This window comes from Chiloscyllium plagiosum, unplaced genomic scaffold (assembly GCF_037043375.1).
Source record: "Chiloscyllium plagiosum isolate Xiang-an unplaced genomic scaffold, Cpla_swu_hap1 HiC_scaffold_43, whole genome shotgun sequence".
In the NCBI taxonomy this organism is placed as follows: domain Eukaryota; kingdom Metazoa; phylum Chordata; class Chondrichthyes; order Orectolobiformes; family Hemiscylliidae; genus Chiloscyllium; species Chiloscyllium plagiosum.
The window spans coordinates 11921734-11936297 of NW_028270181.1; the positions used below are offsets into that span (position 1 = coordinate 11921734).

At 46.5% G+C, this 14564-nt stretch overlaps 1 protein-coding gene across 15 annotated transcripts in view; it reads right to left on the reverse strand.

Moving 5' to 3' along the window:
• Nucleotides 1–14564, reverse strand: part of zmiz1a (zinc finger, MIZ-type containing 1a) — a 445305-nt gene that overhangs the window by 173177 nt on the left and 257564 nt on the right. The window lies entirely within an intron of this gene.

A 14564-nucleotide genomic window follows, 5' to 3' on the forward strand; every position in this document is an offset into this window, starting at 1 on the left:
AAAACTAGAGGGCATAGGTTTAAGGTGAGAGGGGAACGATTCAGAAGGGGCAAACTTTTCACACAGAGGGTGGTGCGTGTATGGAATGAGCTGCCAGACAAAGTAGTGGAGGCTGGTACAATTACAACATTTAAGAGGCATCTGGATTGGTAAAGAGTGATATGGGCCAAATGGGACTAGATTAATCTAGAATATCTGGACGAGTTGGATTGAAGACTGTTTCCATGCTGTATATCTCTGACTCTACAATTTTACTGATCTAACGGCCAAAATGAATTTTCACATTTTACTAGGACAATGCTCACCCATCTCACTGCTGTGCTTAAACTGATGACTGTGTTTGCACCGATATTTCCAGCACACTTCAAAAGATTCATTCATTGGCAGAAAGCATTTTGTTATTTCCTGAGGGCTTGAAAGGCACTCCCAAGTGCTTTCTTTCCCTTGCACCCCAACGCGCCCTTTCACTTACTTTTGTCACACAAACTGATAGACCAAAAACTCCTTTCAACCACAAACTCACACCGTGTAGATAGTGCTGCTGGCAAGAACAGCCGAAATCGAGCCAAAACATCGAAGATTTTGCACAGATTTACTACTGTGTGGGTTTTACTGAGAAAACCATCTGGATAGCCTCAAGTTCAGGGATTTTTGGGGTGATCCAACTTGCGAGTTTGCAATGGTAAACATGTCCTAGGTCTCAATTTGTCTATCGACAATGACTGCACTAATCTGTCGGTCCTATCAGCAGAACTCTGCCACATGTTCCAACATCCCACATTCTCAACATCCTCGCTTGCAATCATGCAATTTTAAGCAACAGATGCTCTCAAACATGGTTTCATCATGTCAAGCTGCAGAACTGGGCTTAGAATGCACATTCCCAACAGGGAGTATTGCACTTATACCCACAGACTGACTGCAGGCTTGACTCCATTACAGGCAAACAACGGACACTGAGCAGACATCCAATTTTCCAATACTGCAGGAAACTCACCTGCAATTTACTGATGGGTGTTCACAGTGAACAAGGAATTAAACCTGGTGTCATTCCTAACCCAAAATCAGCCATATCTTCCCTCCCGTACTGAAGTCATAGCCTTGAGCTATGGTTACAAAAACAGAAGTCTCCAGCCTCACATCCAATTGTTTACGGGTGAACTCAAGATGGTTTAACCCCAGCAGACTACTTAACTACAGACTACAAGGTTCCTCTGCTCGTTCTGCCTTCATGCGTTACTTCAGGGAAGGATCAGTGGCTTCAGGTGAAGAACTCCAGAGGATAAGGCGAATGGTCTAGAGACACAAGTACAAACACCACCACAGGAGCTGGAGAATTTAGAATGAATGAATCTGTAAACCCAGAATAAAAAGCTGAAGGCCTTTGAAATGTGCATCAAAGAGGCTGACTTTAAGTTTAATACACAGTCCTTGCAACAAAGAAAGTGGGTGGCACAGTGGTTAGCACTGTTGCCTCTCAGCGCCAGAGACCCGGGTTCAATTCCCGCCTCAGGTGACTGACTGTGTGGAGTTTGCACATTCTCCCCGTGTCTGCGTGGGTTTCCTCCGGGTGCTCCGGTTTCCTCCCACAGTCCAAAGATGTGCAGGTCAGGTGAATTGGCCATGCTAAATTGCCCATAGTGTTAAGTGAAAGGGTAAATGTAGGGGAATGGGTCTGGGTGGGTTGCGCTGCGGCGGGTCGGCGTGGACTTGTTGGGCCGAAGGGCCTGTTTCCACACTGTAAGTAATCTAATCTGAAAAGCGAAAATAATCTAAAACAAGACATTCTGAAAACGTCAGCACTCTTGGCCAGTTGCTCGATGCTGAAAAGGTGCACAGATTTTCCGACAAAGGTAACTTGGACCACAACAGAGTCCAGTACGATACTTCTTCAGAATTGCCATTTCTGGGGTGGCTCAGGGTTAGCACCACTGCCTCAAAGCATCAGGGACCCGGGTTCAAATCCAACCTTGGCTGCTGGATTTTGCCCATTCTCCCCATGTCTGCACTGATTTCCTCCGGGTGCTCCAGTTTCCTCCTGCAGTCCAAAGATGTGCAGGTCAGGTGGATTGACCGTGTTCAAGGATCTGCAGGCTAGGTGCGTTATCCATGGGAAATGCAGGGTTACAGGGATAGGTTAGAGGGATGGGTCAGGGTGGGATACTGTTTGGAGGGCCAGTGTGGAAACAGGCCATTCAGCCCATCAAGTCCACACTAGGAATTCTACAATTCTCAAGGTCTGGCACACTCAGTTCTGGACGAGGAGCCAGACTGGATTTTACACATTAAGGCTGCTCCTCTCTCCACAGATACTGCCAGATCTGCAGAGTTTCTCCAGCCTTTTCTCTGCGCTTGTTTCACCAAGGTCTCACTGGATGATGGTCTGACAGAGCTCTGCACTGTGACCCCAGATTCCAGTCAGTCACACAGCCAGAGCCCAAGGTCATAGGTCAACCAGGTTTCACCTGAACTACCAAAAGTACTAATGACCTTCAAAGCAGCACAGCCTTATGTCACGTAAGCCCAGGATTATAACAGGGATGGATGTTCTTGGTTGGCACAGATAGTGGCATTTGGAAGTTGCCATTTTTCAAGCTGTTTACTGCCCAGCCCAAACCATGACGTTACTTGGCACATCAGAGAATCTTATTTCACTACATCCCAACCCCCTCATTTTGAGAACAGTCTGGCTTTCTCCCCCTCTCCCCACCCTCCCAATTCAGGGTTCTATTTGTGGACCACCAAAGCTGACGATCTTTCGCTGGTCTGACAGGGACGCAAGCGATGCAGACCAGGGAGGTCTCAGGATTGACCCCGAACCTGGGCCAGGATTGCTGAGTTTAATCTCACAGTAACCAGATCACCCCTGGATGGCCTCAGTGTGTGCGCGGTGAAGAGCGCGTGGGCGACACTGGTCAGCCATGCAGTGAGTCACTCCGGCCCTCGCTCTGCGGTTGGACACACATTGGTCGACTGGGCAGCGATTCAGATTCCCACAGCATCCTCTGTGGTTTCACAGTCTCTTGATATTCAACATCAAACACCGCAGGTGAACAACTGGGCCGAGAGTTCACCAAGTGCCAGTGACCCCGGAGCAGTGTTTTGAGGGTTGGGAAGCAGGGACACAGCAGATTCAATTTGGGGTCATTCTGGTTTGAAAATGAGGTTAATAAATTTCCCTCAACCATTTGATTCGTCTCTGTCCCTCCCAGCTGATGCCCTGACCATCAAGGGTGCTAGCCTGACCTTTCATACCTGAATCTAGGCTGTTCTCTTTGTTCAAATAACCCAAGGGTTAAATCCAGCTCTATCTCCCTCCTCAGTGAACCCAGTTAAACAGGCACAGGAACACACTGTGAGGAGGCCATTCAGCCCCTCAAGTTGATTCTATATGCTCACAGAATGAGGGTGCCACTGGCTAGACCACCATTTGTTCTCCAGCCTTATTTAGCCTTGAGCTGAATGCCTTGTTTGCACATTTTGGAGGGCAGTTAGGAACCAACCACATTGCTGTGGGTCTGGGGTCACACGTAGGACAGACCAGGCCAGGTACAGACAGCAAATTGCCTTCCTGATAGTGAACCAGATGGGATTTTACACCAACCGGACAAAATCTGGAACTGAAAGTGAAATTATGAAGTCAATTAATACCTTCTGTCTATATGATAAACTTCCCTTTTCTCCAGGGAGCCCTTTAACTCACAAAAATCTGATGGTAGGTTTTGAATCTTTCAGATCAACTTGGGATTCGGAGATATCCCAAACACCCATACCACACCAGGGATTCGGAGATATCCCAAACACCCATACCACACCAGGGATTCGGAGATATCCCAAATACCCATACCACACCAGGGATTCGGAGATATCCCAAACACCCATACCACACCAGGGATTTGGAGATATCCCAAATACCAATACCACACCAGGGATTCGGAGATATCCCAAACACCCATACCACACCAGGGATTCGGAGATATCCCAAATACCCATACCACACCAGGGATTCGGAGATATCCCAAACACCCATACCACACCAGGGATTTGGAGATATCCCAAATACCAATACCACACCAGGGATTCGGAGATATCCCAAACACCCATACCACACCAGGGATTCGGAGATATCTCAAATACCCATACCACACCAGGGATTCGGAGATATCCCAAATACCCATACCACACCAGGGATTTGGAGATATCTCAAATTACCCATACCACACCAGGGATTCGGAGATATCTCAAATACCCATACCACACCAGGGATTCGGAGATATCCCAAATACCCATACCACACCAGGGATTCGGAGATATCCCAAATTACCCATACCACACCAGGGATTCGGAGATATCTCAAATACCCATACCACACCAGGGATTCGGAGATATCCCAAATACCCATACCACACCAGGGATTCGGAGATATCCCAAATTACCCATACCACACCAGGGATTCGGAGATATCCCAAACACCCATACCACACCAGGGATTCGGAGATATCTCAAATACCCATACCACACCAGGGATTCGGAGATATCCCAAATTACCCATACCACACCAGGGATTCGGAGATATCCCAAACACCCATACCACACCAGGGATTCGGAGATATCCCAAACACCCATACCACACCAGGGATTCGGAGATATCCCAAACACCCATACCACACCAGGGATTCGGAGATATCCCAAACACCCATACCACACCAGGGATTCGGAGATATCCCAAATACCCATACCACACCAGGGATTCAGAGATATCCCAAATACCCATACCACACCAGGGATTTGGAGATATCTCAAATTACCCATACCACACCAGGGATTCGGAGATATCTCAAATTACCCATACCACACCAGGGATTCGGAGATATCCCAAACACCCATACCACACCAGGGATTCGGAGATATCCCAAATACCCATACCACACCAGGGATTCGGAGATATCTCAAATTACCCATACCACACCAGGGATTCGGAGATATCCCAAATTACCCATACCACACCAGGGATTCGGAGATATCCCAAATTACCCATACCACACCAGGGATTCAGAGATATCCCAAACACCCATACCACACCAGGGATTCGGAGATATCCCAAATACCCATACCAGGCAAAGATCAACATAATACTTGTGGGCACTCTGGGTAAAATTGATTTCCTCAATTCCACCCCCACCCCCCTCAATGTTTTGCCACGATTGCAGCATACACACAACTCCTCCCACCCTGCAAAACATCGTGTGGAATCGAGCCGACAGACTGGAGTGGCTTTCAGTCCAGTCTCTCTTCTAGTGTGGGAATTGGTATCAGTACCCAGGGCTTGGGAAAGGGAGGTGGATGTGGACGATTGTCCTTGATCACTGCGTGCCCCCTCTCACTGGAGACTGGACACATTGGGGAAGAAAGGTCAAGACCGAGTCCTGCTCTGTCCCTGCACTCAAAGTGAGATCTGGCCCGGCCATCAGTAATGGTTTCACACAGCATCACAGGTGCATCAGCGCCCACACTGACGTGAGTCAGTATCTTCGCAGAGCAAGACAACGCTAATATCTATGGAGACTGACCTTCTCAAAAGTGACAGATGAAATACCTGTTACAAGTTCATCAATAAAACAAAATGGCTCTTTGCTTTTACATGGAGTCAATAAATCATCGGGTGATAGCTCAGAACTAAACCGATATATGTTTCTGCTACAGACATTTATCGACACTTGTTGGAGTCATGACTGCCAGGTATTGGGCAGTTGTGGATTTAACTGGAATCATCATCGAGCCACGTGATGATCTGCCCCTCGCAAAAATTCATGCTTTTTGCCAACTTGAACTATACGGGAGAGAGAGCAGTGCATCCTCATTCACGTTAACTGCAATGTAAGGACTGTATTCTCTATCTCCTTTCAAGCATCCAGGGCATCACTGAGCTAAACAGCCTTCTCCATGCGATCAGCAGTGAGTGGCTTGGTAGGAAACTCTGTCATTAACAGAGGTTGACTGTCTCCCTGTCTCAAGTGTTAAGAGCTTTTTTGAAAAATACAAGTTTATTATTTTGTCACACATAATGCACAGAGACAACCTCCCCTCAGTGAATAGCTGGGTAAAGTTTCTTTTAAAATGGAAAATTAACACAGTAAAGAGATAGGAAGTTAATGACTTTTACTTAAATCAAGAACACAATGAAGGGTTGGAGTGGAAGGTTTAAAGTAGTGTTTCTGGTGGTAAAGGTGAGAGCCAAGACACGGCTTCAATGACAAGATCAGGCACACAGTGTGTATGTTCACTAACAAAGACTATTTTCACACCTCACAATGTCAATGATGTCCTCACAACCTTCAGAATCTGAAAAGTGGTGCTGCCACGGTGTGCAACATTGGGACAACTCCTGTAGGAAGACGCTGGCTTTCCTGTGTTGAAATGGAAAATTGGGAAAGCTGTCTGCGCACAAGAGTGCTGCAGGAACGGAGCCCTCTCGCTCCTACAGAAACTTGCTGCGACTTGGGGTCGATTAAAAATGCTCAAACACCGTTTGATGGTTCTCACTAGACAGGGATGGGAGGTGTTGAGGAATTGAGGGTAGATGGAATTAAAATGGAGACCAGGCAAGATTCAAATTGAATGGCAACGCAAGCTTGGGTAGCTGAACAGGCTATTCCTTTTCTTAATTATTGCATAAAATCCTTGTGTTTTCACCAGGAAAAATAACCACTCCCCTGCTCTTTACCCAATACCGCTAGAATTTGCTGCTCCCTTAAAGAATTAGTTCAATCTGTTTTGAGATTATGGTGCATCTACCATCTTTTTTCAGAGAGAGCATTCTCAAACTGGTGTGACGGCCATGTCACTGGACTAGTCAATGCTCCAGGGTGACAGATTCTAACGCCATCATAGCAAGGCTGGAGTCACCAATGGTCATCGATTGCTGTAAAAACCCAGCTGGGTCATCAATACCCTTTAAGGAGGGAAACGTGCTGTCCCTTAACTGTTCTGGGTTTACCTGTGATTCCAGACTCGCAGAAGTGTAGTTGACTCCTAACTGCGGTTATGCTGCAGAAATAGCTGTTCAAGGGCAATTGGGGATGTGCAACTGGCAATGCCCACCTCCCATGAGAGAAAAATAAATCACAGTTCACTGGGCTGAAAGAAACCATTTCCCCCAGATCACCGTGTCCTGCAGCTGATCTGCTCTGAACCCCAGTTGTTACCCGACATCAAACCTTCTCCTCTCCCTGAAACGTTAACGCGAACAGAACTAGACAGGGTAGATGCAGGAAAGTTGTTTCAAATAGCAAAGCGGGGTCCAGGGGTCACAGGCTGAGGATACCGGCTAAACCATTTAGGAATGACAGGGGGAGAAATGCCTTCACTCAGAGAGCGGTGAGCCTGTGGAATTCATTGCCACAGAAAGCCAAAACATTCCATGAAGGAATTGGATACAGCAGGAGAGGCTAAAGGATAGGAGTGAAAGTGGGAACATGGTTATTGAGTGCGATAATCAGCCATGATCATACTGAATGATGCAGCAGGCTTGAAGGGCTGAATGGCCTCCTCCAGTTCCTATTTTCCACAGCTCTGTGTTTCTAAGTTGCTTCCCCTCTGCCAACACAGCTCAGTATTTTCCAGCAGTACCCATTCTAATTTCAGATTTATAGCACCCACAGCATTTTCCTTTTTGTCAACATGGGGGTTTTAGATCTTGCAGTCCTGCAATGACAAGAATGAGAGGCACTGGGCCAGAAATTTAAAAAAAAAAGAGTCCAAACAAACAGGTTTTGAAATCTCGATCCAACAGCGGCAAACCCATTGTTGGAATTACTGTCAGAGGCGAGGTTTCCAGGCTGAGCTGTAGTTCTGTACATTCAGAACACAGGCACTAGAGAGATGGGCTAAACAGCATCATGCAAAAGCTCTTGGTAACTGATGCCCTTGCTATCAAAACAAAGGCAAGTGCCTTTGATTCAGTGAGCAATGGCTGCCTGCCAATTCTGAGCAGCCCTCTCCCATTGCTGCTGCTGTTGCAGTGCGTATAACACACTACCTTCCAGGGAAAAAGGCTACAGTGCACACATCGGTAATGCCACAGTAGCCAAACACATTTGAACATAAAGGTTAATATCTTTTTAATAAGCGCTGAGCCTCTTGCTCAGAATCTCCGAGAAAGCTGGATTAACTTGTTTGCCAGAAAGCATTGAACATCATCGCTGCTAACTGTCTGGGAACGTGACATCAAGCAGAATCCTGCTGCGATTGGCTGTCTTGTTTAAAGAATCCCTTGCTTTGTCAATTCGGAGGTGAGTCATGGTCACGTCTGGAAGGTGACTTCTGTAATCAGGTTATTTCTGGTCTCAGGGCAGCGTTTTACATTTTAAGATAACGTTTAAAAATGTAAGCTAAAGCACGGGCAGGTCTCAGAACTTACAGCATGCATTCGATTTTTAGACCAACGATAACAGGCCACCTTCACTGCCAAGACCCACTGCAGTATTTATTAACTCGGGGAGATGGCAGATGATGGGCTAGTACAAAATATCAACTGCTGTAGAGCAAACAGAGCGTTTAGCAGTCTGTGTTGTCGCAGTCCTCTCTTGCTAATCCAACACTGACCTAGTTTTGCCAGAAGGGGGCAGATCTGCTTGCTTCTACGACCAAAGAGATTCTCGCTGCAGAACCTCAGAGAAATGGAGGCACAAAATTCTTACCCAGTCACAACCTGGCATGCTTCTATTTAAATGCAAACACAGAGAGGAGGAGGAGGATAACATGGCAACCGGCTCAGCGATCACAGCAAGCAGGGCCCATGCTATCTATGTTTACTTGTCTTTCTGTACTCGAAGTAGGGAGCTGTATAAAATTTCTCACTCTGACCTAAACAGAGTTTGATCTTTCCCCTTCACCTGAGCTTTTCTGAAATAACTCTTAAAAGAGACAAGATTTGCTCTGGATTCCCCCAGCCAGAGGGAATATTTTCTCAGTTTTTAAATCAACCTGTTCATAGAATCCTTACAGTGTGGAAAGGGGCCATTCGGCCCATCGAGTTTCCACCGACCCTCCAAAGACAATCCCATCAAAACCTGACCCCCTAATCCCCGTGACCCTACAATCCCACAGCTGATCTACCTAACTTGCATATTCCTGGACACTATGGGATACCTCAGCATGGCCAAACCACCCCAGCCTGCACATCTTTGGAATTATGTGAGGAAAGCAGACCACCCGGAGGAAACCCAAGCAGACCCGGGAAGAACATGCACAATCCACACGGACAGTCACCGGAGGGTGGAATGGAACCTGGGTCCTTAATGCTGTGAGGCAGCAGTGCTAACCACTGAGTAACCCTGTTGAGCGATATGAGTACCGTGTAGAGACTGTAATGAGGTCAGCCAGCTGGACCTCATAGAAAAGAGAGTGTCCTGACTGGGGGCTGTTAATCTGGCCCAGTCAGGGAGGCCTGGCTGACAGGTACGAACAGGAGTGTGAGGGGTTCTGTTCACTCAGAGCAGGTTCTAAGGGAGCTGGATCAGTCTCAAGGACTCTCCACATGTGAATAAAGCTGACCTGGTGCCGAGACACCGGCCTCTGTCGAGTTATTTCACTCTGGAGCAGGTAGGGCTTGAACCCAGGCCTTCTAGTCCACTGGTAGGGTCACTACCACTGCAGCACTGGAGTCCTCAGAAAACTTTTTTTTGCATCCATTCCTACTCAGCTTTTCAATTAAATTAAATTAGATTCTTTTTTAAGATTAGATTAGATTCCCTACAGTATGGGGAGGGGGGTGGGGGGGAGTGGATAGGTGGAAAAGAAGATAGGCAGGTAGGACAAGTCATGGGGGCAGTGCTGAGCTGGAAGTTTAGAACTAGGGTGAGGTGGGGGAAGGGGAAATGAGGAAACTGTTGAAGTCCACATTGATGCCCTGGGGTTGAAGTGTTCCGAGGCGGAAGATGAGGCATTCTTCCTCCAGGCGTCTGGTGGTGAGGGAGCAACGATGAAGGAGGCCCAGGACCTCCATGTCCTCGGCAGAGTGGGAGGGGGAGTTGAAATGTTGGGCCACGGGGCGATTTGGTTGATTGGTGCCGATGTCCCGGAGATGTTCCCTAAAGTGCTCTGCTAGGAGGCGCCCAGGTCTCCCCAATGTAGAGGAGACCGCATCGGGAGCAACGGATACAATAAATGATATTGGTGGATGTGCAGGTAAAACTTTGATGGATATGGAAGGCTCCTTTAGGGCCTTGGATGGAGGGGAGGGAGGAGGTGTGGGCGCAGGTTTTGCAATTCCTGTGGTGGCAGGGGAAGGTGCCAGGACGGGAGGGTGGATTGTAGGGGGGGGGCGTGGACCTGACCAGGTAGTCACGGAGGGAACGGTCTTTGCAGAAGGTGGAAAGGGGTGGGGAGGGAAATATATCCCTGGTGGTGGGGTCTTTTTGGAGATGGTGGAAATGTCGGCAGAGGATTTGGTTTATGCGAAGGTTGGTAGGTGGAAGGTGAGCACCGGGGCGTTCTGTCCTTGTTACGCTTGGAAGGGTGGGGTCTGAGGGCAGAGGTGCGGGATGTAGACGAGATGCGTTGGAGGGCATCTTTAACCACGTGGGAAGGGAAATTGCGGTCTCTAAAGGAGGCCATCTGGTGTGTTCTGTGGTCCTCGTGGGAGCAGATACAGCAGAGGTGGAGGAATTGGGAATACGGGATGGCATTTTTGCAGGAGGTGGGGTGGGAAGAGGTGTAATCCAGGTAGCTGTGGGAGTCGGTGGGTTTGTAAAAAATGTCGGTGTCAAATCGGTTGTCATTAATGGAGATGGAGAGGTCCAGGAAGGGGAGGGAGGTGTCAGAGATGGTCCAGGTAAATTTAAGGTCAGGTGGAATGTGTTGGTGAAGTTGATGAATTGCTCAACCTCCTCGCGGGAGCACGAGGTGGCCCCAATGCAGTCATCAATGTAGCGGAGGAAGAGGTGGGGAGTGGTGCCGGGTTATCCACTTTTCAATTTGCTCAGTTCCAGAATCTACTCCCTCACCAATGACAGGAACGAGAGTTGATGAGTGTGATGCTGGAAAAGCACAGCCGGCCAGGCAGCATCTGAGGAGCAGAAGAATCAGCATTTCAGGCATAAGCCCTTTCAGGTACAATGCTGTGTTCGACATCTCTGTGAAACACCCCACCATTTCCAAGGAATGCTTTTATCCTTTGGGTTTACTTACTTTATGGCTTTCTACAAAATTTGATGGGAAGTCACCACGGGACGGGACAAAATGAGATGCTTCAAACTGCTAGGTCTTGACATCTCCCTTCACAGTCTCTCTGACTGACTTCAACATCCCCGAGATAAAGGGGCAAGGATCCCTTGGGTTTCAGTTTGCAACCATAGGGTGAGACCTCAAAAATGGAGCAGTTTGTTCAATTCTATGCAATGCTCTTCAGGAAAGATGGCACCACATTGGAGTGAGTGCAAAGGAGATAAACCAGTGGGGGAACAAGATTTCAGTCAGGTGGAGAAAGAGCTGGAAAAGAATTGTTTGAAATAATGAGGGGCTCGGGCAGAATAACTGGAGAGAAAGTGTTTCCACCAACTAAAGGATAATGGCCAGAGAACACTAATGTAAGCTTTTGGAAATGAAAACATAGCCAAGGGGGAAACAAGTAGGTAGACAGTGAGTGTTTAGGATCTGGAATGCATATTCGAGGGGGTAATGGAAGCAGACTCAAAAATAATGCCCAAAAAGGCAACTAGAAAAAGGAGATGATGAGAAAAAGCAGCAAAGTGGGATTAACTGGATAGCCCTTTCAAAGAGTTAGAATGGACTCAGTGGACTAGAGCTAGAGGCCATAGGTTTAGGGTGAGAGGGAAAAGATATAAAAGGGACCTGAGGGGCAACTTTTTCACACAGAGGGTGGTACGGGTATGGAATGAGCTGCCAGAGGAAGTGGTGGAGGCTGGTACAATTACAGCATTTAAGAGGCATTTGGATGGGTATATGAATAGGAAGGATTTGGAGGGATATGGGCCGGATGCTGGCAGGTGGGACTAGATTGAGATGGGATATCTGGTCGGCATGGACGGGTTGAACCGAAGGATCTGTTTCCATTCTGTACTAAACTTTCTCTGCTGAATGATTCTACGATTGCTAATCTGGTCAGTGATAATGGTGTGCCCTAGCGAACGAGAAATGGAATGGGTCTATGATGTTCCTCACTGCCATTCATCAAATGGTGAACAACTTCAAACATGTTGTGAGAGGAGAGCAACTCAAAAGGCACCATCTCCAGGTAGATAGGAAGACTCATGGGAGGGGTACTCAGACTGGAGGCAGTTTGGGGAGGCCAGGGAAAGACTGGAAGAATGGCTTCAGCAGGAGACCTTACCAAAGTTAATGCAGAAGTCAACAGCTGAGAATTAACACAGAGCCTGGGAGCTGATCATTCAGCTGAAAACAACCTTGTGGTAAAAATGTCTTAAGATTCCACAAGCAACCTTGGAGAAAGGGGGCAGGGGATAAGAGCGTGGAGAAAATTAAAGGAATCGGAAGGAAATCTGACTCCCTTTTACACATCCGTTTGTAACTAGGGTGAACACCAGCACACAGAACATCCTGAAAAATCTAGAAACATTGATCGCTACAGCACTCTGTAAAATACAGAGTAGCAGAAGCTTAATTAATTTCTCTAAGACACATATATATGCAGTGCATGCTGCAGTGCTTTTAAATATTTACACATTCTGCACCATCTCTTATCCCAGTCATTAATAGTGAACTGTGTGGAGACCTTTCACAATGCTAATGTCATAATGATGCCAAGAGGCTAAATGGGTTTTAATTTGCCTCCCAAATGCAATAAAGCTTGAAACTAATCTGTTTCTAAAGGCTGCAGAGGGGGTCAGTGAAAATAAAAAGATACTGTATGTGTAATTAAAATAACACTGTACTGGATGGGTGTCCCATTCTCTCATAAAAGTCTTCTACTATTGGAAGCCACAATCCTCAGAACTATGACATAACATTTACCGTATTTCCACTATCATCCCAACACTGAGGTGCTTTTTATTAGTATCTTTAATACAAAATACCACAGACAGTAATCTACAATCTGTAAGAAAACATAGACTGAGACATGAATCAAGACACTCTGAGTCAGTACAAACTGGACTGAGCAAGTTTCAATCACACCAGTGATGAGGTGTTTGGGGGGGGGGGGATGGGGCGGAGAGGAGTGGTCAAGAGAAGAGGACAATTCACACCCTCAACATATCTCAGGGTACTTTATAATTAATGAAGGATTGCAAAGTAAAGGCACTGTTGTTAAGAGCTGGGTTAAAGTGATTCAATGCATCGTCAGCAACAGCAAAAGGAAAGGTAAGTGGGTGGTCAGGGAGACTGAAGACCTGTGGGAGGGGGTTATCAGGGAGGAGATGACTGGGTTGCAGAGTCCAGGGAAACACCTCAAGATAATAAGAAGCATTGCTGAATAAGTAGAAACTTGACCCAGTTTATTAAAGAAGTCAACTGTTTAGAGTTAATGCACAGCCACTAATTTTATCATTTGGTTGAAAGAACTACACTCGGACTCCAAATCTCAATTTAATTTCTGTAGTTAATACATCTGCATTTCCAGAATATAAGGCAGTTTGGGAATTTGACAATTATATGATAACTATGCTACAGATCTGGGAAGGGACCTGTATATCCTAATCTAGCCACAATAAAAAGGGAAAAGAGATCAAATTACCTTCGGGAGTAACTTCCTCATCCCTTCAAAAATCTATCAGCTCTTATAAGGCAACAGAGGGTGAAAGAAAGCAGGAAATTATAGATCAGTTAGCCTAACATCTGTCACTGGGAAACTTGAAGAAGCCATCATTTAGGAAGGGCATAGTAGCAGGACATTTGGAAAATCAGAATGCAATTAAGCAGAACCAACATGGTTTTATGAAAAGGAAACTGAGTTTGACACATATACAATTGAAAGCATAGAAGGGAACCAGATGTTATGTATTTGGATTTCCAAAAGCCATACGATAAGGTGCCATGTCAAAGGCTGCTACACATCAGTTCACAGAATTTGGGAGAACTGTAATGAATGGCATGGATGGAGGATTAGCTAACTAAACACTGTCAGGATTAATGGGTCATTTTCAGGTTGGCCATCTATAACCAGTAGGGTGCCACAAAGTTCAGTGCTGGGACCTCAACTAATTCCAATCTCCGTGGATGAAATGGCTGAAGGGACCATGTGTATTGTGGTCCCATTGATTGAAGCCATAAAGATAGGTGGAAAAGCAAGTTGTGACAAGGACACAAAGCATCATCAAAAGGATACGGAGACGTTAAGTGAGGGAGAAAATAATTTAGGGTAATTGAGGAAAAGGTGAGAGTCTGCACTGAAGAGAAAGTTGAGGGGCTGTGATACGTTTGAATTCTCTATTCCAGAGAAAGCTTGATCCTTGTACCTTCAGGACTGAAATACAAATACTTTGGGGGGAAATTAAGAATCAGCCAGGAATGTGGGCTAGGAAACAAAAACCAGCCATGACCTTATGGAATGACTGAGTAGGCTGGAAGATGATTTAGCTCGCTCC